This window comes from Zonotrichia albicollis, chromosome 25, assembly GCF_047830755.1.
Source record: "Zonotrichia albicollis isolate bZonAlb1 chromosome 25, bZonAlb1.hap1, whole genome shotgun sequence".
NCBI lineage: Eukaryota > Metazoa > Chordata > Aves > Passeriformes > Passerellidae > Zonotrichia > Zonotrichia albicollis.
The window spans coordinates 2,092,976-2,120,151 of record NC_133843.1 but is presented as its reverse complement, the minus strand read 5'-3'; the positions used below and the strand labels follow the sequence as shown (position 1 = coordinate 2,120,151).

Genomic DNA, 27,176 nt, shown 5'->3' with positions numbered 1-27,176 from the left:
TGATGAAAAATCTGAAGGGAATTGCAGCTAGAGATGCTGCAAACCCACTGCTCAGTGCTGTGCCAGAATCATTGTCATGAACATTCAAAGTTTCTCGTTGATTCCTACCTCTTGATTTCCCAACATATCCCACCATTTTAGGTACAAAACCTACACCCCACAATCTCCAAGATTTAATCAATGTTCATTATACCAGGTAACACACATTAATGCAATTAGCACAACAAAATCAGGATAATTAGAGCATCTATGGCATTAGTTTGGTGACTTCTTCATCCATTTATAATTACAGATCATGAAAGTGCAAGTGTGTACACGTGTCTAATCAACTGATGGCTGTCACACACAGCCCTTCTCCTGTCCCCTCCCGTTTTTGTCATCAGGCCTGCTCCTTTTGGCTCCTTGGTGCCTCTCCCCTTTGTGCAGCCATTTACCCACGGCCCTGTGGTTAATCCTGACACCCAAACTGGCTCCTCTGAGTCTGAACCAGCATTCAGAGAAATGAAACTAAAATAAAAGGAGTTTCTCATCCATCTGGAGATGGGGTGGGGGATGGAAGAGGCAATGCCAGGTCCAAAAATCAGTCAGATTGTTCTTTAGGAGCCCCAAACCACAGGTGTGGATGTGGAAAGGTCTTTCTTCAAATCTGCATGTCTGAGTTTGAGTGATTCACATCTAAAGCTGTGCCTGCACATTCTTGAATTCAGGGAAGGCTCCAGTAGAAAATCTCTGGCACAGGAAGTTCAGCTTCCTCTCCAGATTTCCTTCCTCCACCCCCTTCTATGCAGAACAGCAGGAACTCGCTCTGGCCTGGCCTGTGCAAACTCTCAGGAGGGCAGGGCTGGAGTTTGAGGCCAACACCTCCAGCCCAAGGGCTCAGGGCAGCCAGCACAGCCCCAAAATACCCCCAATGGCTGAGCTGGGTTTGGCACCTGCCCGTGAGGCTGCAGCCAGGCCCTCAGCAAACAGCACCCACAAGGGTGACACCCCCAGTGACACTGAAACCACCTCTGTCGCAGACATTTTTTCATAAAAATCCTTTCTTTCACATTTGTCCATCTTCTGGGAAGCAGAGGCCCAGAAGAAGAATGTAAACAATGGTTATCAGCTGCTGTGAAATGCAGCAGGTGTCCCTGTGATTGGCTCATCTTCCATGTGTGCCATTAAAGGCCAATCACAGGAGCAGCTCAGGGACAGATTCCCTGCACACAGAACTTTGTTATTTTTTTCTTCTATTCTATTCTTAGCTTAGCAGCTCTCTGCAACTTCTCTTCTTATTCTTTTTAGTCTAGTTATAATGTATTATATATCTTATATCAATAAATCAAGCCTTCTGATCAAGAAACAAGATTCTCGTCCTTCTCTCACCACAGTGACCGTCTAAGGCCACTGCAATAAACCTGCACAGCCAAACCCCTGCTGCTGACACTGAGCACCAACCAAAGGCAGAAATTCAGCCATCGTGGACCTTTGCTACAAGGACAAAGGAAGAAAATCTGTGGAAAAGGAGGTTTGGATCCAGTCAATGCCTAAATGATCACAAATTCTAACAGGCTAATTCCACTTTCTAGATTTTTATCTAGGCTCTAGATACACTTAAACAGCACACTGGCATCCAGGGGAAACTCCTGGGTGATTTGGAGTGTCCTTTAAAAACAGATTTGGTGTCCTTCAAAAACAGCCTGCTAGACTTCAGGCCAAGGCTCAGGCAGTTCAATTGCCCAGCCTGAGCCTCAAACTAAGGCAGGAAAAACGTGACCAGCATCACACCTGGGAGCTGATGTGAAGTTTGCAGCCTGGGCAGCAGAAGGGGTTAAATCCCATCACTCACCTGCATTTTCATCCCAGCAAATAGAAAAGAGTTCTTGGGTTTCAGTCCCTCAAAGTGAGAGATTAATAAATAATAAATAGGAGCAGCATCAGTTACAAATGCCAAAGGGGGATGATGCCTCTGGATGCATTTCTGCTGACTGCTGCACATCAGGAAACCACAGAGTGCTTTTAGCTTTGACTCCAACATTCATTCTGGCACTGGAAAGAGGTTTTATTAAAAGTACTGAAAATGTCATTCATCTTTATTCCTATTACATTTGTTACAAGGATTTAAACCCCAATATGGAACTATAGGGAGAAGAAAAAATTGAGATTGACTCATCGGATCATAAAAATAAATGGAACTCTAAACATGTTTTAAATAGTAAGAAGTGCGTTTGGGTATTATATTTCTAATACTGGAAGGTGGTACTGATATGAACTGTTTTTCAGGGTTTGTTTTTTTCTCTAAGGAGTTCTTTTTGAACCCCTTTATAAGCTAAATTATTTGTAGGTATGCTGTGATGGTAGCCCATAATCCATAGGGGAAAAATAAATAAAAGGTGGAAATGTGAAGAATTGAAACCATTCCATTATTTTGAAATATTAAATTCAAAGGAAACAAAACTATTCTTTGAAGTACTCTAAGTAATCTAAGAGATTTGAAATCCTGCTGTAAGTCCATTTACTCAAAATTGTCTTTTTGCTTATTTCAGTTAATGCTGAATAGTACACTGATAATGCTGGGTCTTTTCTAGGATGTTCCCAAGCTGAGGTAAGAGGGCAATTTAAGTTACTTGCAGTCCTGGACTCCTAACCTGAAATCCAGATTTTCTGCTGCAAATGCAAAATTTACAAAAGAAATAAATTTGAAAAATTCCGCTGCAAATCCCTGCTGGCAGCAGTGTGGCAGAAATCCCAGCAGCCCAAAGGCCTCTGTGTGTTATGGGATTGGCACAGCAGCAATGGAAGAGCTGATTTCCAGCTGTGCCACTTCCTGAGTGGAAATGTCTTTAATCAGGCATCACCTCTCAACACACAATAATCACCTACAAGTAGGTTTTATTCCAGGTCTGACACTGGATTGTTCAGTGAGGGAAAAGTTAAAGGTTTTTAGAGAACACTGGGTTTTTATGGTTTTGTTCATGATAATGTTATCATTAGGGAAAGGGGTTGGTTTATTTTACTTGAGTACCTATTTTTTAAGGTATCTTTGCAACTTCTTAGTCCAGACTTGTTTGTGTTTTAAGGTTTAAAAAAATATTTCCCATCAAAACTATTTCTTCAATAAATATTTTGGCTTGACTAGCAAAACTATACATGTAGAGGGGCTTATTTTTTTTCCACTATATGTAATTGTCTTAGTATAAAAACTAAATTTCATGTGCTGTTTATTTACTAAAACCTCCATTCATTCAGCCTCTGACAATCCAACTGTGTTGGCTGTTTGTACTTTGTCAGCTCTCCTGAGCAGTGATAGAGAGATGTCAAAATTTATGTATAAATTTTAGTTTTGCTGATTTGAAACATGAATTTCATAGGCATGTTCTCTGTAACCGGTCCTCCCAAGGAAGGGTTTCACAGAATTGCTGACAAATGGTTTGAGATTTGGGATATTTACTGTGACAGATCCCAGAGGTCACAGGAAAATTCTCTTTTTGTACATTTAGAATCCAGCCCAGCCCCTCACTCAAAGGACATGAGCAGAACTTGGCAGCAAGTTTTTTCATTCTGAGCAGCAACTGAATTGTTTTGCTTTTTTCCCAAATAAATACTTAATTTTGGAGTATGGGATGCAACCATCACTGAACCTACTCAATTTATTATCTATTGCATTCCATTAATGCCCACTGAACTCTCCAACCTTCCCTATGGCAATGAGGCTTTGTTTGACTTCCCAGGGATTCTCCAAGGCCAGTGGTGCTTGGAGAATCCCTGTGGGGGCCTGAATATATGTTGTATTGTAAGACCTTGTGGTTCTGAGTTGCTCCAAACGAGCTGCAGCTGCAGGGTCCTTAGTTGGGCAGCAGCTGTAGCTCGTGAAGGCAACTGAGATAAATAGGGGTGGGTCAAGAGCCCAAGAGGAGCCCCTGAGAAGAGAGAAAGGACTGTGCTGCAGAGAAAGGAGAAGAGCCCCAGCAGAGAGGCGAGAACAAAGCTGCAGCGAAGATTACAACAACTGGTGACCCGTGTGAAGACGAACATGCAGCCAAACAGAGAGAGAGAGAAGGTATGGAATCCCCCGGACAGCCGAGAGCTGTGGCAGCCTGAGAGCTGGGACTTTGGAATATCAGCCTGAGAGCTGGGACTTTACATGTATGGCAGCCAGAGAGCTGGGACTATAGAAGAGGCAGCCTGAGAGCTGGAACTGTGTGTATATTATAATTGTATTATTGTTAAAAGAAAAGGGGGAAATGTGGGGGCCTGAATATATGTTGTATTGTAAGACCTGTGTGGTTCCGAGTTGCTCCAAACGAGCTGCAGCTGCAGGGTCCTTAGTTGGGCAGCAGCTGTAGCTCGTGAAGGCAACTGAGATAAATAGGGGTGGGTCAAGAGCCCAAGAGGAGCCCCTGAGAAGATAGAAGAAGAGCCCCAGCAGAGAGGGAAGAACAATGCTGCAGCAAAGATTACGACAAATCCCTGGCCATGAATATTTTTGTTTTACAGCTGCATTTTTTGTTTTCTGCATTGTGGAATCTTGCAGGAATGGTTGGGAGCAGCTTCCTCAGGACACACAGCTCTGCCCCTTCCCACTCTGCTCCCCTAGGGAAGGAAGGATGGCATGGAAGCTCATGGGAGTCTGAAACACAGCAAGGTGAGCAAATTCCTTCTTGTCTTTGAAGGCATTTCAACCTTCACCACAAACCTGCTGTGTCTGACACCACGGAAAGCTCAGTAGCCAGGCTGAATTCTCAATGTGCATTCTGAACTCTCAGCAGCTCCTGGGTCCCAGTTGTTTTTCTGTTTGCTGCTCAATGAACCCCTTGAGGAAAGCCCCTTTAAATGGGGAAATATGAGGATTTAAATGGGGAAATATGAGGATTTAAATGGGGAAATATGAGGATTTAAATGGGGAAATATGAGGCTTTAAGTTTTTACTCAAACTGCCTGACCAGCCCTCACACAACCCAAGTGTTACCTACCCAAAGGAAGACCTGCATGTGTGCAATTAGTTGGGTGTGTTTATAGATTCTATATTTCACAGCAATTCTGTGAAACCCTTCCTTGGGAGGACCTGTTACAGAGAACATGCTTATAAAATTCACGTTTCAAATCAGCAAAACTAAAATTTATACATAAATGCAGAATCTGATTTCTAGATGATTATTACAATTCCTTTTGTTGCTATTAGATTATTTTCTAAGAGCAACAAAGGACTTTAAAAAGCCGAGCTACAGCTTGCAAGTTTAAAGGTACAGCAAAAATGCAAACTCATAATAAATACCTGAGTACAAAGGAAAACCAGAATAATCCCCAGCACATGGAAAAGAGCTCTGATACATTTCTGATTCTAGAATAAAACCACTCAAAGCTATTCTTTTGGCTCTCTCAAGATGGATTTGTTTAAATAGAATGAAAAAAAGGAGAATTGGTGTTTGCTAAGTGCATAAACATGCTCAGACCAACCTTGAGACACCTGTTCATGCATCTTAGTTGGAATATGAAAAAAAAGTTCAGAACAGAGCAGTCCCAGCAGAGAAGTTTTGTGTTTTGTTGAACAAGTATCCACAGAGATTACAAAATTCTGTATTTGTGTCACTGTAGGATTGTATCACAGTATAAACCAGGTGCTGACTGTGAGGAACAGCAGATCCAGGTTCAAGCAACCCCAACATTTCATCTCCCTTCTTTCCACAAAGTGCTGGGTGTTGGTGGTAAAGAATTTCACATCCCTCTGCATCAGCTTCCTGTGTCGAAGAACAGTATTTGTATTTCTTGGCTTTGGAAAATGCTACAAGTTCTGCCACGCATAGGAACCAGGAATAAATTTGTATTATTGTTAAGTGACAGGTACCTGTGGCACTGATGCTTTTTAAATGGGTCACAAAGGAATAGGAGCAAGGTTTTTCCCTGGAAATGAAAGCACCTCCAGCCACAATTTGTGAGAAAACCAGATTAGAATTTGTAAGAAAACAGGACTAGAGATAATGCCTTTTTAAGGACATGGAGCCCAGCGTGTCCTGCTCCAATTCTGCCTCTGTTGAGGACAAAATATTCCCAGACAATCATATAAGAGACAAGATTATAACACTGTAACACCCCAGGAACACACCCAGGACAGCTCTGGCCCTTCACACCCTGCTCCTTGCCTTGCACAGCAATGGATTTTTCCAGAGGGTTCTGAAGTGATTTCCAAAGTCTCTCACAATTCTGAATGAACTGTCCTTGACCCATCCCACACATAACCCTCCCCAGGACTGGCATTCAGGAATCCCATGGCTGGCTCAGTTATAAACTCAGAGCATGGACTTTGCTGTTTGACACAGACTCCCAAACCAGCTCTCCTTACCTTAAAACCTTGTCAATTATATTCTCTGCAGACTAACACAGTTCTGCTAATTTTATGCCATGTTCTCAGAAGTGTTTAAAATAACTCTTTTGTTCCATAATAATAGGGAAACTGAAAGAAACTGTGAGAATGCAGAATGTAACTAAGGAGACTGAGCTACTCCTACTTTTTGCTCTGCCTGGCCCCACTGAGGATTTCTATTCAGTTTGCTTTTACTTATTTATTTTCTCTAATGAATGATCTTGATATTCTGCTACCTGGGTCCTTCCTCAGAAGGTAGCAGTGATGATTGTCATCCAATTGTTAAAGAAGTGGCAAATAACAGCAGGTTGGAACTGCTCTGAATTAGGTTTTAAAAAATAAAACAATAGTTATAAAAAAAGGAGTTCTGAATACTCAGGACAGAAGCACAGCTGAAGTTTAGACATTGTATAAGCTTCCTTTAATTTCGGTGCAATGTCAGGAGAAATGAGAGTTCTGCTTTTCTTTAGGGAGCAAATGGAGAACTTCAAACCAATTGTCAATCACGTGAGTGTGTCCTTGGCTCTGCCCAGGGCTCCCAGAACGCTCTCAGCCAGCCCAGGACACAAAGGCACACAAAGGGTCATGGAAAGGGAATGGGAAGGTTCTGGAACATGAGGGGGGGTTGTGAGCCAGTCCATTAAAAACACTTACCTGAGGGAACAGAGAAAGGAGGCAAAACACAATTATTTATAACTTCAGCCGTATCCTTATACCATCTGAGGGGCTTTGCAGTTTTGTAAGTGTTGATTTTTCACCCTTTTATAGAAAGCAAAATTTATACCTTTCCACTATTTGGTGACAGTTATTCTGTCAGAGCCCAGGGACATCCTGATTGACGATAACAATCATACAATAACAACACATACATTTTGATTATAACAATAGTATTTGTGTGCAAAAATTAATTACTTTAAGAAGTGGAACTGCCCAAAGCTTCACCCAACTCGGGATGCTCCCTACAAAGGGGTTAATGTCAGCTGATTGAGAAAAAGGTGCAAGAAATTTTGCAATGGAGAACTGTGGAGCAACCCCTCTACAGAGAGGTTTTCTGTCCTCTAACCCAGGAGCAGAACTGTAACTTCAAAGTGGACTAATCAAAAAACATTAAAATTTGTTTTGTTAATTATCCATACCAGATCTTCAAGTATTCATAGATGTTTTCAGTGAAAGTTTTAAACAATATTTTTGCAGTGTATAGGAAGAGATAAACTTATATCTGGTAAGTCCACTTAATTCTGGTGATTTGCACATTCATCCCCTGAACAGTGCAAACCATGGCAGTTCATGGATCTGTGTGAAAAATTAGGATTAAAAATGAGAAATAAATTTAGAAAATAAAGATAATGCCTGTGCAGCAGCTTCCAGCACAGGATCACACGAGGACAGCAGAATAAACCACCCTGTACACAGCAATGTGGGATTCCTCAGATTTTAAAACCTCCAGGTTTTAAAAATTAGAATGCATAAAAATTAGAACGCTGGAAAAAAAAAACCCCAGAGATTCTTAGAAGATCTGAATGTGTATTTTATTTTAAAAAACCCAAACCATGTTTAGTTATTAGAATTGCACCACTGGTAAAATCATGTAAGATAAATCGAAGGAGGAAAAGCAGGATCTGTGTGATAAGAATGTGCAATGGGAATAAAGCATGCATTAGTTTAAAATGGTATCAGTTATAATTATGTAATTTATGATATAATTAATTCACACTGCAACTGTTCTAGTCCAATAACAAAATCTCAATGCAGCTATTTGCTCAAAGAAGCAAAATGTGATTTACTATTTGCTATCAATCTCAGAATGTTATTTTTGTTCATTACACAGATTTTTCTCTGTATCATCCAGTGCTAGCTGAAAATTTTCCACAAAATCTCCCAAGATTGAGGATTTTTCCTTTGTAAAACAAGGACTACTTTTTTTTAACCTTTTATGTTTGGTACCTTTTTTTGCTTAATGTATTAAGTGGTCATTGTTTTTCACATAAATAGATATTTTAATCTCTGCTAAGCCTAAAAGCAATCTCTAACTAAAATAATTAAAAAAAAATAACCATGCAACTTGCCTACTAGAAATTTCACTTAGATTTAATGACTAAAATATTGTGTTTAACTGCTTTTGAAATCTGTAGGCAACTTTGCAAGTATCTAAGAAACTTGTGGTGTTCCTTAAGCACTTAGTAATAATAATCAGTAATAATTAAAAAATAATCAGTATTTTCCAGATGGGGATGCTGGCCTCAAACACATTGACATCCCCATCTGCATCCATGTGGTTCCATAGATTTTAACATTCCTGTCCACATTTCAGGGGTGGAACAGAAATTTCCCCACGGTTACTGGAAAGAATATTAGTAATTTGGGACAGTAATTCAAGAATAATTTATTTTAATTTCAGTAAATTTCTTATTTTATTATTTGTAAATCACAAGGTGACGAATTAAAGCTTTAGTGTATCACAGAAGTTATTTAAAAACAAACATTTGATCATTATAAATCAAAGGCTTAACCACAGCAGGATCTAATAGTTTTTCATCACAGACAAACTGAATAATAGCCAATCCACTTTCCTACATTTAAATGGCAAAGCTGCTCTTTCTTTGACTAATTAAAGGTACCCACACCTCCCTGCAGAAGGCATGACAGGAGGAACACTGCTTTAAATTCTGGGCAAGCAAGAATCTACTGGGGGAAGAGTTTGCAGAAGAAATATTGGCCTCATGAACCTTTTTTTGGTTGTTTTTTGTTGTGTTTGTGGGCTTTTTGTGTGTTGTGGGGTCTTTTGTTTATTTTATTACAGTGTATTCATGCTGGATAGGTTTTAATTGAAAATTGGCTATAATGCTGTGGGTTGTTTTACTTTTACTATAAACCTATTTTGGTTGCCAAGTAACCTCACCTTTTAGCAAGGCATAAACAAATATTTGGGAAAAACCTCAGATTTAGAGCTGTGATAAGAGGAAAAGTGACACAATAGTGTATCTCTACTTATTTCTCAATATTAATTAGGGTTTCAGTATGAGTTCTGGTGGGAAATTATTCCATTTTGGTGACATGTCTCCTGCCTGGTTTATGTGAGGTCCCATCTGCAAGACAGAAATTGCAAATTTTATGCTTCCTTACTATTTTTTCCTACTCTCTCTTTCATGCAAACCCTTCCAGAGCAGTGATGGATGCTGCGAGGAGAACATGAAAAGAATGCTCTGGAAACTTTGGCTGTGTGAGTACCTTTATAAACAAAGCTGGAAAAAAGAAGTTCTAAGCTACAGGATTGCTGTTTGTCAAGTTTCTGAGGGAAAGATCACAGATTTGTGAGGGTTGGAGGGGCTCTCTGGAGATCACCCTGGCCAAGGCAGGGTGCACCTAGAGCAGATGAAATAGGAATAGTGTCAAAATATGTTTGGGATGGCTCCAGAAAGGGACACTCCACACACAGCTGCTCGCTGCCACCCTCATGGAAAGAAACTCTTCCTCATGCCGAGGAGGAACTTCTGGTTTAGTTCACAGCCATTGCTCCCCGTCCTGTGGCCGGCACCGCTGAGGAGCCTGGCACCATCCCGACACCCCTCAGAGACATTTTTATTCATTAATGAGATCCCTCCTCAGTCTTCCCAGACTAACCAGGCCCAGCTCCCGCAGTCTCTCCTCACACGATTATATTTAGATATTTATCGCCTGCCAGCCTCTTGTGAGCAGCATTTTAAGGCCTGTGGCCTCTCCCGCCCTTTCCCGCTCGGCAGCCAGGAGCACTCCCATTTAACGCGGTGTGCAGGCTCTGGCTCTCCCAGCCCTGAGCTTAAACACCATTTGTGGCTTCAGTTCCGTCTCTTTTTGTTCCCATGCGGCTCTTTCTGACTTGTTTTCGGCCTGCAGGGCCGGCGGGGCGGCCGCGATCCCCCCGCCCGCCGCCCGCCCTCGCCCTTTGTTCGCTGAGGGGAGGGAGCGCGCGGGCGGGAGGCGGGAAGCGCGCGGCCGCCGCCAGCGTAAGGGGCCGAAGGGCGTTGCCCGCGCGGGAGCGCGCACCGCGAGGCTCCCGGCCGCGCGCACCGCCCGCCCTCCCTCCCGGCCGCGCTGGGCGGGTGCCCGGTGGAGGCGGCGGAGCCTCCGGTGAGGCTCGCGGCGGCCGGGGCGGCGGAGCCTCCGGTGAGGGGCGGCGGGGAGCGGCGGGGCCGCGCGGGGCGGCGGGCCGGGGCGGGGTGGGAGCCGAGCCGGGGTTTCCCGGGCGGGCAGCACGGGCGGGGCGGAGGGAGGAGGGGAAGGAGGGAGGTTCGCCGCGCCCAGGCTGCCGCTGCCCGATGGCTGCGGGGAGCTGAGCGGGCTGAGGAGGAGTCGAGACCCAGCGACACCCCCTCCCCCGCGGATCCCTCCTTCCCGCTCGGCTCTGCCGCCTTCCCCGGGACCCGCCGGGCGCATCGCGGGCGGCTCCCCCGCTCCTCCTCCGCCGCCTCCTCCTCCTCCTCCGCCCCCCTTCCCTCCCCAGGCCGGCGGGACGCGGGCAGGACCGCGGGCGGCGGACGGACCGGCCCGGTTCATGAGCAGCGGCCGGGAGGGCAGGTAACCGTGTGAGGGGTGCGGGGAGGGCGGGGGTCCCTCAGAACGCGTTTCCCGCCCGCCGAGCCCCGGCCGGCCCCACCCCGGGGCCATCTTCCCTCGGCTCCCCCTCAGCCCCGCTCCTTCCCCTCCCCCGCGCTTCCTCCTCCTGCCGCACTTCTCCTTTCCCTCTCCTTTCCTCCCTTGTCCTCCCCTTCCGCCGCCGCACAGGGGCCCCCCGGGCCGCCTCCTCCTCATCGCCCCCGTTCTCGGCGACCCCCGGTATGGCGGGGTTGGAAATAGCCCCCCTCCCCCGCGCTTCCCACCTCCTCGGGGCTCCAGCTTCCCCTAAAAAAGAAGTGTGTTTGTAGCTGGAGGAGGAGGGGAAAAAGGTGGGGGTGGGACTGATTCCCTCTCGAAGGCTTCCAGGCGAAAAGGGAGGAGACCTCGGATCTTGCGGGGTTCCATTTTTAATTGTAATTACGCTGTAGTGGTCCCTGCTAGACGGTTTGGGGGTCTTGTCTTAAGCCACAAAAGGCGAGTTCCAGAGCGATCCAGCCGGCAGAGGGAATATCTGGAGAGAAATTCAAGGGGAAGGAGGAAAAAAAAAAAAAAAAAAAAAAAAAGCAATGGTGTGGCTGCTGTAATGGTGGAAAACTGATTAAGAGGAGCCGGGGGTGAGACAAACAGGGTAAGGCTGCTTGCAGCACCCCCGGGCAGCCGAGGGCTCGCAGATGGGGCTCATGCTGGGTGTGCTGGGCGAGGGAGGGGTAGGGAAGGTTTTGTTCTCGTTAGAACCGGAACCGAGCATGGATTCAAACCGCATATTTGTTATATTTGTTCCCCCATGTATTACGGTGCTGCATATTTTTGTGTGCCCGTAGCAGCGATAACGAAGATCATGGAGGGTGTTTGCTACAATAGGAAGATGGAGTTTTCTCCTTGGAAATGTTGTTTAAAATATTGTTTCAATTCCGAGCTTTTTATCGGAAGGATTTCAGCGTTATTTTTTTTGATCCATCCGAGGGATATTGAACGTGTAGGGTTTTTAATCCTACAGCTTTGTAGGGAACGAGGATGTGTAAAGCCTTGCATGTAAATATGAAAGAGATAAAGCGTTTTATTAACCAAAAAATCTTGTCCAGAAGAAAATCAGAATGATGTAGAGGTTGTTGTAAGATGTCAATTTATCATTCCTGAGGATGAACTGAAATTTTAACGAAAGTGATATTTCATTATTCCCTAACAAAGTCATGGCTGGGACTCGTTTTAAAGCAGGCATCCTTTCTAGGATGTGCCGACTGCCACGTTATTATGTATTGTCTGCACAGGAGGAAATAGGAGGAAAGCACTGTAAATGTAAGGCTTAAGTGATTATTGAAACAGCTTTTGAGAATAGTTGGCTCAACTTGGGGAGGCGATTTAAGACTGAAAAATTAAACGTTTTGCTGCTGTAGGGTATCTGCACCTAATCGTGAGACATTTATCCCATATTTTAAGCTGATCTGGACACGAGGATGTGAATCAAGACAAAATGCTGTCGATGTGTATGTGAAATACGTGTGAGGAAATGAAGATAATATGTGAATACCTAAATCCGTCCCTGAATGCGATAGATCAGAGTTTATTTCTGTTCCTGGTGCTCGAGGAGGGGACAAGGAGAAGGGGTGATAATAGTGTAGTTGTTTTGGTGGCTGCAGATTAGCCAGGGTGTCTGTTTGATTTTCTTTTTGCTGTGAATGAATGGATCTCTCTGTGCCTGGGCCCAGTAGCTGCAACAAGATGGCGTTTGCAGCAAGGCAGCTCTCATTTTTCAACTCCTCCTCAGCCCAGCTTTGCCAAACTAGATCTTATTTCGTAATTGTGTTTTAGATTTACTTTCTCATTCTCTTTGCTTTCTTCTCTTCTGGGGTGGGGGTAGGAGGAGCGTTTGGAAGATTTGCTGTGAGAAATCTGTGGTTTTTTGTTTTTTTTTTTTTTTTCTTAATTTTCGTTAGCTCCTCCAGATAGGAACTAGGTGGGAGGAGTAAATAGTTTTATTGAAATGTTCACATAGGCTGTTAACTGAATAAAGGGGTGACACAATTTTCGTTTTTACCTTGCAGTGCCTGCTTAACGCCACCAAAACGTCCCTGGCTTTTATGAAGCCTGTTGCTAAAAAGCAGTTTTTGAAGGCAGAGCCCAGGTACAGAAAGGCTGCTGGGCCGTGGGTCTGTGCTGCCAGGTGATCTCGGATCAGGGCTGTGCACACAGGTGGCTTTCTGTGCCACAGGAGGCTCCTGCCTCCTCAGAACCTCCCGATTTGGGGAGGGTTTCAGGCTGCCCCAAAATTCCTGCCATCCTCTGGATAACTGTTCTTGTAATGGGCACGAGTGAGAAAGGCTGGGGGGTGTTAAAACAGCTCTGGGTACTCTGTTTCAAAATAACACTGCAAATTTCTAAAGCCTTTTGCGTTATTTTTTAGTATTTTTTGAGAAAAATGGACTTTTGATTTGTAGCTCCTGTGATATTTCAGTGCCAAACACCTTAACTTTGGTAGCCTAAATAAAATAGCTTGGTTAATATTTGATATACTGGAGTCAGGCTTAAAACAATACACTTCCCAGCAAGAAAAATAAGAAATGCTTGTTATGTCTCCTGTATTCAAGTGACCTCCAAACCTTTGATATTGTCAAACATTTTACTACTGTTTATCTATTACTTAATGTATAATCAGTTGTTTGTTAGTTTATTGGAGTAACCCAGCTGTAGCTCATGCAGAAGGAAGCAGGGAACAGCAGAGCAGATTTTCACTTGAGGTTTGCAGGGCTGGTCTTTTTCTTAATTAAAAAAAAAAGCTGAAATTAGCTGAGTGCATTTTATTCTGTGGTGTTTCATGAACATTCTTTTAAAATTAAGAATACTGTCTAATAAACTGTTAGTTCCATTGAAGTTAATGTCCTGTTAAACCTTAAATTACTAAAATTTCTTTGTTACTATTACTTTAGCCCTTTAGTACAGGATCAGAAAGAGCAGAGTGAAGTGAGATTCTGTTTTGGGTAAGATAAATTACATTTATCCTTGTTGAGTCCTTGCAGCTGCTCAGTCAGTACGTAGCAGGCATCCTAGCATGAAATCTTTGACAACATGGTAAATTAAAATTCCACAGGAAATCTTAGCAGAACAGTTTCTTAAATCACCTCTGTCCCTCATGGAAACGTGGAGATGCTGGATTTGGACTTAATGGGAATTCTTGTGTAAGTAATCAATGAAGTTCTGTACAATCAGGGAGTGGATAGAATTTTGTGTAACATTATTCTTAATATCATCCCAGAAGAAACCTTCCACAGCTATTAAAAATTTTAAAACTTGAACCATTAATTTACTTAGAATAAGAAAACCCTTCAATTTATGCAATTCCAAGGCCCTTTAATTATAGTGGAAATAGATATTGTGTTTGTAGGATGCCTTTTCCTGGAATGAAGCAAGATGTTGGCTGCCCTGTGTAACTTCCTGGTGCTTTGGAGCCTTCCATTTGCTCATGTGGAAAACAACCAAACTGCTGCTTCTTAAATAGTAACTGAGTTAAGATTTCTCAATCCCTGTGCAACCAGATGCCAATTCATCTGAACCTTTTGTTGTTTTTGTAGATTCCTACCAGGCCTGGAGCTGTGGTTGGGGATGTTCAGCTGGTTTTGTAGTTCCTGCAATAAAAAATGGGAGTTGTTGGCTCTCTGTGAGAGCAGCAGTAGATTTGTCTCCTCCTCTCTGGGCTCAGCTCGTGTTCTAGGCACTGAATTGGATTAAATTCTTACTGTCCATGGATTTTGGCTCTCAGCATTAGTGGATTGGTAATTGATATTCTCAATTTTAATATCCACTTTTGGCCATATGGCACACCGTATTGTCTCAGCAATTGCATTTAGCGCCGCTTCGGTACGAGCAGGGTGAAATGGGGAATGGAAATGGGGAATTGCCATTCCAGGTGTTCAATTACCCTGAGGTGAGTTGGCCTTGGAGCCTCTAATGCCTGTGGTCATGGCAGAATTTTAGATGGGGTCTTCTTTATACAGAATTTTAAACGGGGTCTTTTTTTTTTTGTACAGAATTTTAGATGGGCTCTTCTTTTATACAGAATTTTAGATGGGATCTTTGTTTTATACAGAATTTTAGATGGGCTCTTCTTTTATACAGAATTTTAAATGGGGTCTTCTTTTATACAGAATTTTAAATGGGGTCTTTTTTAATACAGAGTTTAAATGGGGTCTTCTTTTATGCAGGATTTTAGATGGGGTCTTTTTTTTTGTACAGAATTTTAGATGGGATCTTTGTTTTATACAGAATTTTAGGTGGGGTTTTCTTTTATACAGAATTTCAGATGGGGTCCTTTTTTATACAGAATTTTAGATGGGATCTTTGTTTTATACAGAATTTTAGGTGGGGTCTTTTTTATACAGACTTTTAAACAGGGTCTTTTTTTGTACAGAATTTTAGATGGGGTCTTTTATGCAGAATTTTAGATGGGATCTTTGTTTTATGCAGAATTTTAGATGGGGTCTTCTTTCATACAGAATTTTAGGTGGGGTCTTCTTTTATACAAAATTTTAGGTGGGGTCTTTTTTTATGCAGAATTTTGAATGGGGTCTTTTTTTATACAGAATTTTAGATGGTGTCTTTTTTTGTACAGAATTTTAAATGGGGTCTTTTAAATACAGAATTTTACTGGTTATGTGGCCAAAAAAAAAATATAACCTTGAAAGCAGCTTGCTTGCATTAATGAAATGTTTCTTAGCATGTGACTGAAGATAAAATGGACATTTTTTGAAGGGAGTCTCTTGGTTGCCTCATGTGCAGACTGAAAATGAAAAGAATACATATTCCATTCAAAATGTTTTTTTTTCTCCCCACTGATAAAGTTGGAAGTAGCATTAGCCAAGGTCATGATAAAAAACAAAAATACCCCCAAGCCCCCATGTTTCTATTTAACATAGTGTCTCCATTTATTGTTTCTTCCCAGGGTGTCCAGCGTGCTGGGGGTTCTGTGAGTGTGGATTTGTTTTCCACCAAACAGAAATAGATGCAGAATCCATAGATCCTTGAGCCAACTGGTAGTTGAGCAGAACATTGAGAGGTTTTTAAAAGCCTGGAGCTGGCTATGAGCAGAACCTTTACTTGAGATGCCAAAATAATCAATGTAAATTACAGTGCAAAGCTTCCTGGTACCAAATATGGGCACTCCAAGATGGGTTTTTAGGCAGAATATTGCATTTTTATTAAAATAGTAGAGGATTTCTGAGTAGAGAGAAAGGAGATGGTTAGAAATACACACTTAAAAATAATTTTGTGAAGATAAAAATCAGATCTTCTTGGCCTCTTTTTTTTTAACAGCTGACCTTCTAAAATGAGTTAATATCTTGTAAGAGTATTCATTTGTATAACTACAAATGAATTAATGTATTGATACTGTATTTATTGGAGTGATGCAGAATAAGATTCGTTAATCTCCTGCAATACAATGGAATATTTCTGGCTGGCTGGAGGGTTGGGGTGTGCTGCTTTCAGGGGGTGATGTTTCCCATGCCCAGTATATTCTTAGAAATGCAGGAATTTTCTGTCTTGAACCCAGCCAGGGAGTACTGACAATATTCTGGTGCCATCTGGAAGCTGTGCTGTCTCCTGCTATGAATATCTTACTCTCACTTTTACTGGGGGTGCTGCAATTACATGCCTACATGGGAAATTTTTATTTTTTTTTTATGTGTTAGCCAAAAAAATAACTTTTTTTTGGGGGACGTTATGGAAGTGTAATTTGTAAGGAGCCATGGAAATAATAACTTGTAAATTCTCTGCAGGATTTTTAGTGCTGGCTGAAAGTGGAAGAAAATAGAGATATATCTAGGTGTTGCACGTTGACCTGGTTATTGGTGTTTGGGCAGTGAGGGCTTGAGAAAGCAGTTAAAAAGTAAATGTTGAGATATTGCTGGATTTAAATCTTGTTAAAATCCAATAAAGTAACTCCAGCAGGTTTAAAATTGGAATCCTTTGGAAGGTGTTGCAGACATTTTGAAGACCTGGGAAACATATTCATAAAGGGAACACAGTCATCAATTTTGGATTTATGAATATGTTCCCTTTATCAGATACTCTGTGGTAATTAAAAATGATTGAAAACAATGTGTTTTTGTCATGAAGGGAAGACCTGCAGTTATTTCTGCATTTGATGGGACTGAAGGGTTAAAATTGGATCAGTTTTGGGATCCTGAGAATGGATGAGTGGAACTGAGGCTGAAGGGCTGAGGAAGGAGCTGTGAGGTGGCTCTGCCATTGAGGCTCAATCTCAGAGTTCTTTTCACAGATCACATTTAGAGCTTGATGAGGGAAAAATGAGTAGCATTTAATGCAGTGAAGGCAAAGAGGCTGATTAAAAACCTAGTTGCCATTTTAATGGGAAATGGAATTCATTTCTGTAAGTAGTTTACCTGAAACTGTTTCATTAAAAATAAGTTTATTAATTGGAGGAGGTAGAATATCAGCTTGTCAAATCACTGCAATTTCTAAAGGTCTGTTTAGTCCTCTGCTCTATAACATTCTAGATGTTATACAGATTCATTGAATTGTGTACACTTTAATATTTTTTCTGAGTTCTTACCTTGATCTGATGGTTTGCCTACAATTTCATGGCAGTTATGTTTATCATGTTTTTTTCAGATGAGAATATTTTTGATGTCTTCTTGAAAACTGCAGTAATGCCTGCCAGCACTCCCCAAAAAAAGAAAATATTAATTATCTGTAATTAGATAGATTAGATAATTTTTTGTAGCTTTATGTAACGTGGTCCTATATTCAAAGCTATGTATAGATTTTTGTCACTATTTTAAGCTTGTTCTTTTTTTTTTCCCCCAGCAAAGAGGGAAAAAAAAAAAAAAAAGTAAAACCAAAATACTTCTGTGGAAACTCAGAGTTCCATCCATGCTGTGTGTGAAAGTAGGTTTAGGGAATATTTTATCAGTTCAGATATCAGTGCTGATCTGGCTCATCCTCAGAAAACCAAACTGGTTTGGGGTGAGGGAATGAAGGAGGAATTTCAGGGCTTTTGTGTGACAGGAGGGGATGCCTTGTGTTTGTTACAGTAACCTTCAGTACAGCAGCTGAAGGCTCTGTTATTTTCTTTCTTAAAGAAAAAGAGTTTCTGCTGAGCTGTTCCAGGTGAGCTGTTCTTGGTACATCTCCATTTCTCACTGCATTTCTGCCTTTTTTCCTGCCTTGGCTTAGGGGTAGGGAACCATCTTAAAAGTGCTCTCAGGCACACGTGCTCTGTGTTTATCCTGCCATTTCAGGCTTTACTAAAACCTGTCAATAAATAGAGGTTATCCAAAATTACTTGCACAACCATGAATTATTTGACAAGCTGAGTGGGTTTTGTTGTATTTTTGTGAAACGTTAAAATTTCCAACGCTGATCTGACAGAAGAATCTTTAATTGTGAGCATCAAAATTGGAGTTTAACTTGGATTGATACAGAAATACCCATGGGCTGTTCTTTACTGGAAGGGCTTTCTCACTGGCACATCTGTGCTAACATGGGATATTTTCCCAGATTTCTTTTCCTGAGGGTGGCTGGGCAGGATGTTGAGCTTACAGATGTTGGAGATCTCATGTCCTGTCCTGATGTGCAAGCTTGGGGTGCTGCTGCCCTTCTGTAATCTGTGGGGAGCTGGAGAAATTCAATCTCTTACATCACACCAACCACTTTGTTTGGGGTTCTGTAGGTATTTGAGAGATTTACCAAAACAGATGAGGGGTGGGAGGTGGGTCAAAGCTCCAAGGTTAAACCATGCAGAAGATGGTAAAAATTTGCCTTTTTTTGAGATCTTAAAAGTCAGTGCTTGGTTATCTTCAGTAGTAAAATTTGTAAGGCCAGGCAGAAATGTTCACTCTGTCAACAGCACTGATCACAAGTCCTTGAACTTCTTAGTTTGAAATATGTGCAGTACTGATATTTTCTAGTAAGATCTTGGTGGTGAAAGCCAGTGCAGAAAGTCTGGTTTAGTCATATGTGTGAAGTTGTGTCGTGTTTAACTTGATTTAAATTACCTTGGAGCTGATACATGTTGGTTAACACCAAGTGCTTCAAGGTATGTGTTGTATGTGGCAATGCTTGAATCTCAAAATAAAAAAGTAAAGTTAGGTTTCAATATCTAAAATCTAAAAAAAATATATAATATAAATATATATAATATAAATAAAATATAAATATATAATATTGGCATAATACCAAGCTTATTTAGTGGAAACAAAATGTAGTGACACAACAGAGCTGAACAGAGCAGGCCTGCACTGCCTCATGATGCTGAGAGGAAATCTGTCCATGGTCCTCTTGCATTTCATCATTTTGCTTCCCAAAACTCTGAGGGGTTTTGTTGTTTTTCACAAATATGTTGGGAGGTTGGTGTGGTAATTTTTTCTGTTTGTCTAGAAAAACAAAGTGAATGTGATAGTGTGCTGAAATGCTGAAAGCAGCTGATGTGTGCTGATTGAGGAGCTGTTTTTGTTGAGCAGATGTTGGATATTCCTGTGGCACATTCCCTGCCTGGCAGCTCTGTGTGTGTGTAACAAAGGTGGTGCCTGGCCAAAGATCAGGGCAGGCTCCTGGTGCTCCTGGCACTGCAGTTGTGCTGCATTTCACTGCAGCTGGCACAGCTGATCTGCACTGCCTGCAGCCTCACTGGGCTGGGAATGCTGGGGTACTCACAGCAAACAAAACTCAGCAGAAACCATTTATTAGTTGGGTCTTCAGCAGGTGCCTGAGGTGCTGGGGAAGTGGTTTCTGTATGTGGAAACTCAAATATCATGGACACCTTGGACACTGAAATCAAATTGGTTGGTTTGACTTCCAGTTCTTCCTTTCTTCTCCTAACCATGGGCAGCAGATGAGTTTCAGGAAGTTCTGAAGTTCAGCGTTGCAGGAAGTGCTGTGGTTTATCCTGAGTGCCTCTGCTGCTCTGGGCTGGGGGAGCTTGAGCAGAGCTGGCTCAGACACAGAGCATCTGGGTGGGGGCAGCCAGTGCTCGTCCAGAGGGGAGGGAGGAGAACCTGAGCAGCAACAGAGAAACACCCAGTGCTTGTCCAGAGGGGCTGAGTGTCAGAGCAGAACCTGAGCAGCAACAGAAAAACACCCAGTGCTCGTCCGGGGGGCTGAATGTCAGAGCAGAACTTGAGCAGCTCCAGAGAAGCACCCAGTGCTCATCCAGGGGGGAGGGAGGAGAACCTCAGCAGCTCCAGAGAAACACCCAGTGCTCATCCAGGGGGGCTGAATGTCAGAGCAGAACCTGAGCAGCTCCACATGAGCACCCAGTGCTCATCCAGAGGGCTGAATGTCAGAGCAGAACCTGAGCAGCTCCACATGAGCACCCAGTGCTCATCCAGAGGGCTGAATGTCAGAGCAGAACCTGAGCAGCAACAGAAAAGCACCCAGTGCTCATCCAGAGGGGCTGAGTGTCAGAGCAGAACCTGAGCAACTCCAGAGAAGCACCCAGTGCTCATCCAGAGGGGAGAGAGGCAGGGAGAACCTGAGCAGCAACAGAAAAGCACCCAGTGCTCATCCAGAGGGGCTGAATGCCAGAACAGAACCTGAGCAGCAACAGAAAAGCACCCAGTGCTCATCCAGAGGGGAGGCAGGAGAACCTGAGCAGTTCCAGAGAAACACCCAGTGCTCATCCAGGGGGGCTGAGTGTCAGAGCAGAACCTGAGCAGCTCCAGAGAAGCACCCAGTGCTCATCCAGAGGGGCTGAATGTCAGAGCAGAACCTCAGCAGCTCCAGAGAAGCACCCAGTGCTCATCCAGGGGGTTGAATGCCAGAGCAGAACCTGAGCAGCAACAGAAAAGCACCCAGTGCTCATCCAGGGGGCTGAGTATCAGAGCAGAATCTCAGCAGCAACAGAAAAGCACCCAGTGCTCATCCAGGGGGGCTGAGTGTCAGAGCAGAACCTGAGCAGCTCCACACGAGCACCCAGTGCTTGTCCTGAGGGGCTGGGCTGAGCCTCCAGGGTCAGGGAAGAACCTGAGCAGCTCCAGGACTCACCCACCCAACCTGGCTGCTGCTTTGGCACCACTTTGCAGGTATTTTTTTTCCATTAAATAGGTGGGATTGTCTTCTGATGTTTTCAGTTTTGTTGTTCTCAGTTAATTGCCATGATCACCTAACAAGATAGATGCCATCTCCAGGAATGCAGTTGATACCTAAAGATTACCAGCAGGAGTTTTCAGGGAGTTCAAGCAGATCCCTTGGGAAGAGGAGTGTCCAAGGGTGAATTGAGTATTTCCTGCTGTACCTTTGTGCTTTCTGCTGTGATCCTGGCCCTGGGCTGTGCTCTCCTATCAGCATTGCTGCCTTGTGTGTTCCCAAGCTGCACTTCTCAGTCTGATGCATTCAAGGTCTCCTGTGTTACTCCACTTCTCAGGCTCAGCCTTGCTTTTCTTGTTCTCCTGTACCTTATTTTGTACAAACAGTTCGTAGCAAAATGCAGCAATTGGGAGAAATCAATGAGCATAAATCATTGCTCTCCAAACTAACAGAGCTGCTTGCACACTGATTAAAGGTGGGGCATGTTGATTTTGGGGCTGGAGAACAAAGTATTGCTCAGTCTATTTTGGGTGAAAAGATGGGAGAAATGCCATCTTTTAATCTCTGCTGAGTATCTTTTATCTGCTATATGGATATAATATATTTTGTTTATTTTTAAGGTCCACTGAAATGCTGCTTCTCTTCAGACTGCTGGGAAGCAGCTGTTTCTCATGGTATAGCTAAACTGTTCTAACAGTGCTCTGTTAATCTCTTACTGAAGATCACTGTGCTGTTTGAACACTCAATTCTTATTTCAGTGAATTGAATGTATTCTGGTTTTTAGCTAGGGCTTGGATAAAGATCTTTTCCATGGTTGTAAAGAATGAATATTTTGCTTTTAGCTGATCTCTGAGGCTTTGTGCAGTCTGTGTAGCAGAGGCACAAAGGAGCAGATGGTTTGTTCCAAAGTCTGAACTCCCCTATTTTTGTTGGGGCAGATGTGGCAGCAGCTGTGGTGAGGAGGTGTTACCAACTCACGTCCAGCCTGCCTCCAGGATGGGCTCACTTTTGTTGCTTCTCTTGCATTTTTCTCCTTATTATTTTTACTTCATAAAAGCTTAATACAGTGAGAGCTTGCTGGCTTTCTCTGAGTGCATCTCAGGCAGAGCAGGAGGAAGAATCCCTGGTTCCTGAAGTGCTCTCTCAGGATTTGATGCTGACAGCAAAAAAAAGCATTTTGGGTGCAGCTCTTGATCCGTTTGGAGGAGCACAATTGGGGTTTGGTAGAACATGGGCTGCCTTGCTGCTCCTGGAAACACAATGTGCTTCTCATTAGTGCTGCTCATTATTGTCTGAGGGCCTGGTGCACTGAGACCTGGCAGCCTGGGAGCTGCTCAGAGGCAAAGCTGGCCAGGAAGGATCTCTCTGGATCTGGAAATGTCTCCCTCAGATCAGGAGTAGGGATATGGCAGTGTGGTTCACCCTGCATCCTTGTTTTTAAATGGATTTACTTGCAAGGATGTAAAAGCAGGGTGGCTGAGTGTGGCTTTCTGGAAGTTGGTTGTGTTTTTAAAAGGGTGTAGACAGGAAGCAGTTGATTCTCCCTTGACTCAGTTGACTCTTTATTAGCTGGCACATGCAGAACAAAATGGATGATTCAGCTCCTGTTGATAAAATAGCAGAGCTAAAATGTATGGAAATACCAAATACAATAATGGGGATTTCTGCTGATTTCCTGTGCTTATGCAGGCACTGAGTGTTACTGGTTTATTTTTTGTATTGCTATTTTTCATGTCTATTCCTCAAGATTTGTTTCTGGGTTTTTTTGGTGTTGTGAATAAGTGATCACAGAACCCATTTCCTCCTCTAATGTAATAAATATTGTAGTGAAGATCTCAGTGTACCTGCTGATGTCACTGATGGCAATATCTGAACCAGCCCATGATTTTTAGCAAGGTGAAGATCATTCCAAGCCAGATGTGTTGGCAGGCAGAGCTGAGAGAAATCCCATCCAGGCTTTTGGAACCCACTTGTTCCCTTACACTTTAATCCCTGCCAGGGCAGCTGATCCACTTGATGGATTTCATTGTAATCTTCAGCATTTTGGGAGCAGGAGGTGCCTCTGCCAGGTTTTGCATCCCCCCATGCATTTATTGGGATTTTCCTGGGCATTCAGTGCCCTGTGATCCTCAGCCCCTCTTGGGAATATTTGGGGAGAGTTGAGCAGAACATCATCCTGCCAGAGAGATCCATCAGTCTTTGGGAGGGCTTCTGAGCATTTCTAAATCACACAAAATGAACTGAAGGCTACCTGAAAATTGGCTTACCCAGCAGTGACTTTTAAAAGACAATATTTGGATACTTAAGGAGAATTCTCAAGAATTACATTTCTTAATAGGATTGCAATTTACTATAAGCATGTTCTTAAAGTGTGGATTCAAAACTTGGTTTGATACCTGAATAAACATGGTTTTAACACTGACTTCCATTAAAAAGAAACAACTGGATGAATTTAGGCATGGAAGGTGTTTTCATTTGCTGTGTAATGATTCTGTCACCCTGGGACACTGAGCTCCTCCTCCAGCTGTGTGCTTCCATTTCTGGCTTCTGGCAGAAAATGTTCTGCTGTAGCCTGGATTGTGAGCTACCCCAAACCTCCAGATCCAGCTGATAGACATGAGAAATCACCCTTTATATCAAAAGAAAATATCCTGATCCCATGGCATTGCTTGGTACCATCACAGGAATATTGCAGTCTGACTTTGGTTATGAATTATTGAAGCAGGACTGCAATATTGCTGTGCTGCATGTGCTCTGCCCTGCTTAGGTAAACACAGATTGTGGGGCCTTTGCAAATGAAGTGAAAGCAGCAGGAAAAAGTGGAGGTTCCTGATGAAAGAGCTGAAGGAAGAAACAACTGGTCAGGTACTGTGGGGCTCTGCAGATAGAAGCATCTAGTAATAAATGCTTAGTCATTTCTCTGTAGGTTAATTAATAGTAATTTATTCTCCTTCAGAGCTGCATGTGTTTTGTTTGTCAGTCTGAAGGGAGATGGCTGGGAGTGTGTGACAGCAGAATTGGCTTTGGATAAAGGGATACTTCAGGAAGTGACAATTTTCAGTGACTTTTTTTTGATAAATGTAGCCAGAAATGGATGCCTAAGCAGATTTTAAGTTTTTACTCTGGTTTTGGGGTTTTTACATTCTTTTGAAATGGTAAGTTCAGGAAAGAAGACAGTAAAAACATCACTGAATAATTGGATAAAATTGAGGTTTTCTGCAAATGTGTTGCTCTTCAGAAGGCCTAACTGCATTGAGATAAATTGGAATAAAATCTAGAATATTGGTTTATAATGATTTAATAAATACAACTTTGTTGAAAACTAAATACCAGTAATGTTTGTTCTTAAAATAAGTTCACTTTCCATGCCTGCTTCTTATCAGGAAGTGTAAAAATGCTCTTAAATGGGAATTTCTTTGAGAGGAAGACAGAAAAGATGTAGTTAGGAAATGTTTGGGCTTGGGTCACTAAAGTCCCAAGAGTTATTAATGTTACTGAACTACTTCAAAGATCTCTTAAGACCCTTCTTTTTAAAAATTGCTATTTTAAGCATTTGCCTTTAGGCCTCTGTTAAACTTGTAATATCATTTCTTTTAGTTTTTTACAGAAATTCTCTGCTATACCTAGAATATTAAAATGATTTTTTTTTTTTTAATAATGCACATGGCTTCCAGATGCATTTAGGAAGGATTAATGAAATGACCTGTTAGAGTCCAGCTTTTTATGCTTAAATATGACATCAGGATGATTCTTTTTTTAAATGTAGGTCATGGGATTAGCAGCAGGAAATGGGAGTGTGTGGCTGCCATGCAGGAGGGGACACTGAGCCCCCAGAGCTGGTCATGCCCTCATTGTTGCCTGCTTGGCAGAGCTGCTGCTCTGGGAAAGGGCTAAACTATCCAAAAAGTTGATTTTCAACTCAACAGAGGGAGGGATGACTCCTTGGAAAATGGAGCCTTGCAAGCAGAGCTGATGGATTCTGCAGGATTTGCATTTTGGTGCCTTTCAGGAGGTGTTGTGTTGTGTTACTGGTGGTAACAACCTCTGGCATATTGGGGGATTTGAGCACTGAAGTTGAATTTTATGGTGAATTATTCATATTCTGGAGGAGACAGAAATGCCCCGTTCCTCTGAGACAGTGCTTGCAATCTGGGACTTGGAATGTGGAAGTGCCTCGCTGAATTTGGGTTTGCAAGGTTTAAAAGGTTAATTTTCATTTTTTATTTCTTTTTTTTGTTTTTGTGGGGTTTTTTTTCTGAATAGCAGTAGCTATTTATGGTAGATGGGTTTGTTCTGGCTTTTTTGTTGTTTTTGTGTTATTATTTGGTTTGTTCTGGGTTTTTTGTTATTTTTGTGGGGGTTTGCATTCTGAAGTGCCAGATTGGAATGTGAATGGCCTCAGTGCCTCACTGGGGCAGTTTTGGTGCTTTGGAGTCTGCTCTGCCTGGGTTTTCCTGCTGCTTTGTGTCAGTGAGGTCACAGGTGAAGGAACATGGCCAGAACTTTGCCAGGACTGTAGAACTCACCTTTATTCTTTAACCAACAATTTTCCTGTGCTCTGTGCAACAAGGAGAATTTATTTTTATTCCTAATGTGAACTTAGATCCATCAAGTTGAGTAGAAAAGTGCACAAGTTTCTTCAGGAAGAAAACATTTCTGGAGTTCTTCTACTTGAAACAAAACACACAAAAACCCAGAAACTCTCAGCACAGTGACTCCAGAAATGCAACCTGTCCTTCCCCATGGAGCTGTAGGTAACACTGAGGCACTGATGAAATCAGCTCGTTGAGTTGCAGCTATTTTTAACTTGTGTAATTCTCATTTTAGTCACACACTCCATTGAAAATGGAAATTTGTGAGCACTCCAGCCAGCCAACGTGGCTGCTGCAAGATGAGCATTAAACTGATGGACCTGATGCTTGTTTTGTGTGTACTTCCCACTAATATATATGGAAAAATGTCTACTGAGCACAGCAACTGCTTCAGCTGGGAACTTGGCAATTCTTCAGCACCAGAAGCAGCCAAACCTCCCACAGAAACACTCAGCTGTGCTGGCCTTGCACCACACAAGTGCTTCAGGAAGTTTTCAAGGAGTTGTACAATCTCCTGTTGTCCCTAGCAGGGTGAGCTCTCTGGCAAACCTGTTCTAGGAAGGTCCTGCTTGATTTTCAGATTTGGTGTGCTGGGAAATTACAGACGTGGCAGATGCTTCCCAGAAAGGAGACTTCAAATAAGTGTATTTAGATTTAGGAATTTGGAATTATTAATTTATACTTCTTTAGGTTGGACTTCAAAGCTGCTCTTGGAGGAGGGGACAGCAGATATTTGGATTTCTGGACTCCAGCTCTGCACTCCCCAAGGAAATCCTGACCTGGAATTAAGTAATTCTTGGAGGGGCACATGCAGATCCTGAAACATCCTTTGAGCTTCCAGCTGTCTGCTGGAGCACTTAATGGTTTTAGTTAGCCATTAAACTGAAGATGGGATTTTTAGGGAGTTTTTTGTGTCCAGCACAATCTTGAAAGTTGAAATTTGAGACTTAATTACATTGGAATTTCAGGATGCTGGCAGTGCTTTGGCAAGGTGCTGTAATAATCCCTTGTGCATCATCTGGCTGCTGTTGTGTGCTAGCAATCAGCCATGCAGACTGTAAGGAATGATTTTAATAAACCAGCTTGCAGTGGCTGTTTCCCTGTTTATTATCTCTGCCTCAGGGGTGATCCATTGCAGTGCTGGGTACCTGGGCACGAGTTCTGAATGAGGAACTGCCACCCCTGCAGGCTCAGGGGCAGAGCAGCACAGCAGCTTCACTCCAAATTGTATCTTAACAGTGATACTGAGGTTTGCTGGTTTGTTTTTGGGTAGTTTGAGGGGTTTTTTGGTTTTTTCTCCCCCTCCAGCACAGTTATTTTTGTTTAAGTGCTTTGACTCAAACAACCCTGTGTGCCACTCTTGCAGGAGGTTCAGGGGGCAGAGCAGCACAGCAGCTTCACTCCAAATTGCTGCTGTATCTTAGCAGTGATACTGAGGTTTGCTAGTTGGTTTTTGGGTAGTTTAAAGGGTTTTTTTTGGTTTTTTCTTCCCCTCCAGCACAGTTATGTTTAAGTGCTTTGACTCAAACAACCCTGTGTGCCACTCTTGCAGGAGGCTCAGGCTCAGGGGCAGAGCAGCACAGCAGCTTCACTCCAAATTGCTGCTGGAT

At 42.8% G+C, this 27,176-nt stretch overlaps 1 protein-coding gene across 3 annotated transcripts in view; it reads left to right on the top strand.

The window, feature by feature from the left end:
• The first annotated feature begins 10,571 nt into the window (after positions 1-10,571).
• The window catches only part of GNB1 (G protein subunit beta 1), a 44,059-nt gene continuing 27,454 nt past the window's right edge, over positions 10,572-27,176 (top strand). For 2 of the 3 annotated variants that reach the window (XM_074558822.1, XM_074558823.1), the window contains exon 1: positions 10,573-10,897. The gene's annotated coding sequence lies outside the window, so the exon portion shown is untranslated. Of the gene's footprint in view, positions 10,898-27,176 lie in introns of all 3 variants that reach the window. The other variant, XM_074558824.1, reaches the window with a different exon arrangement.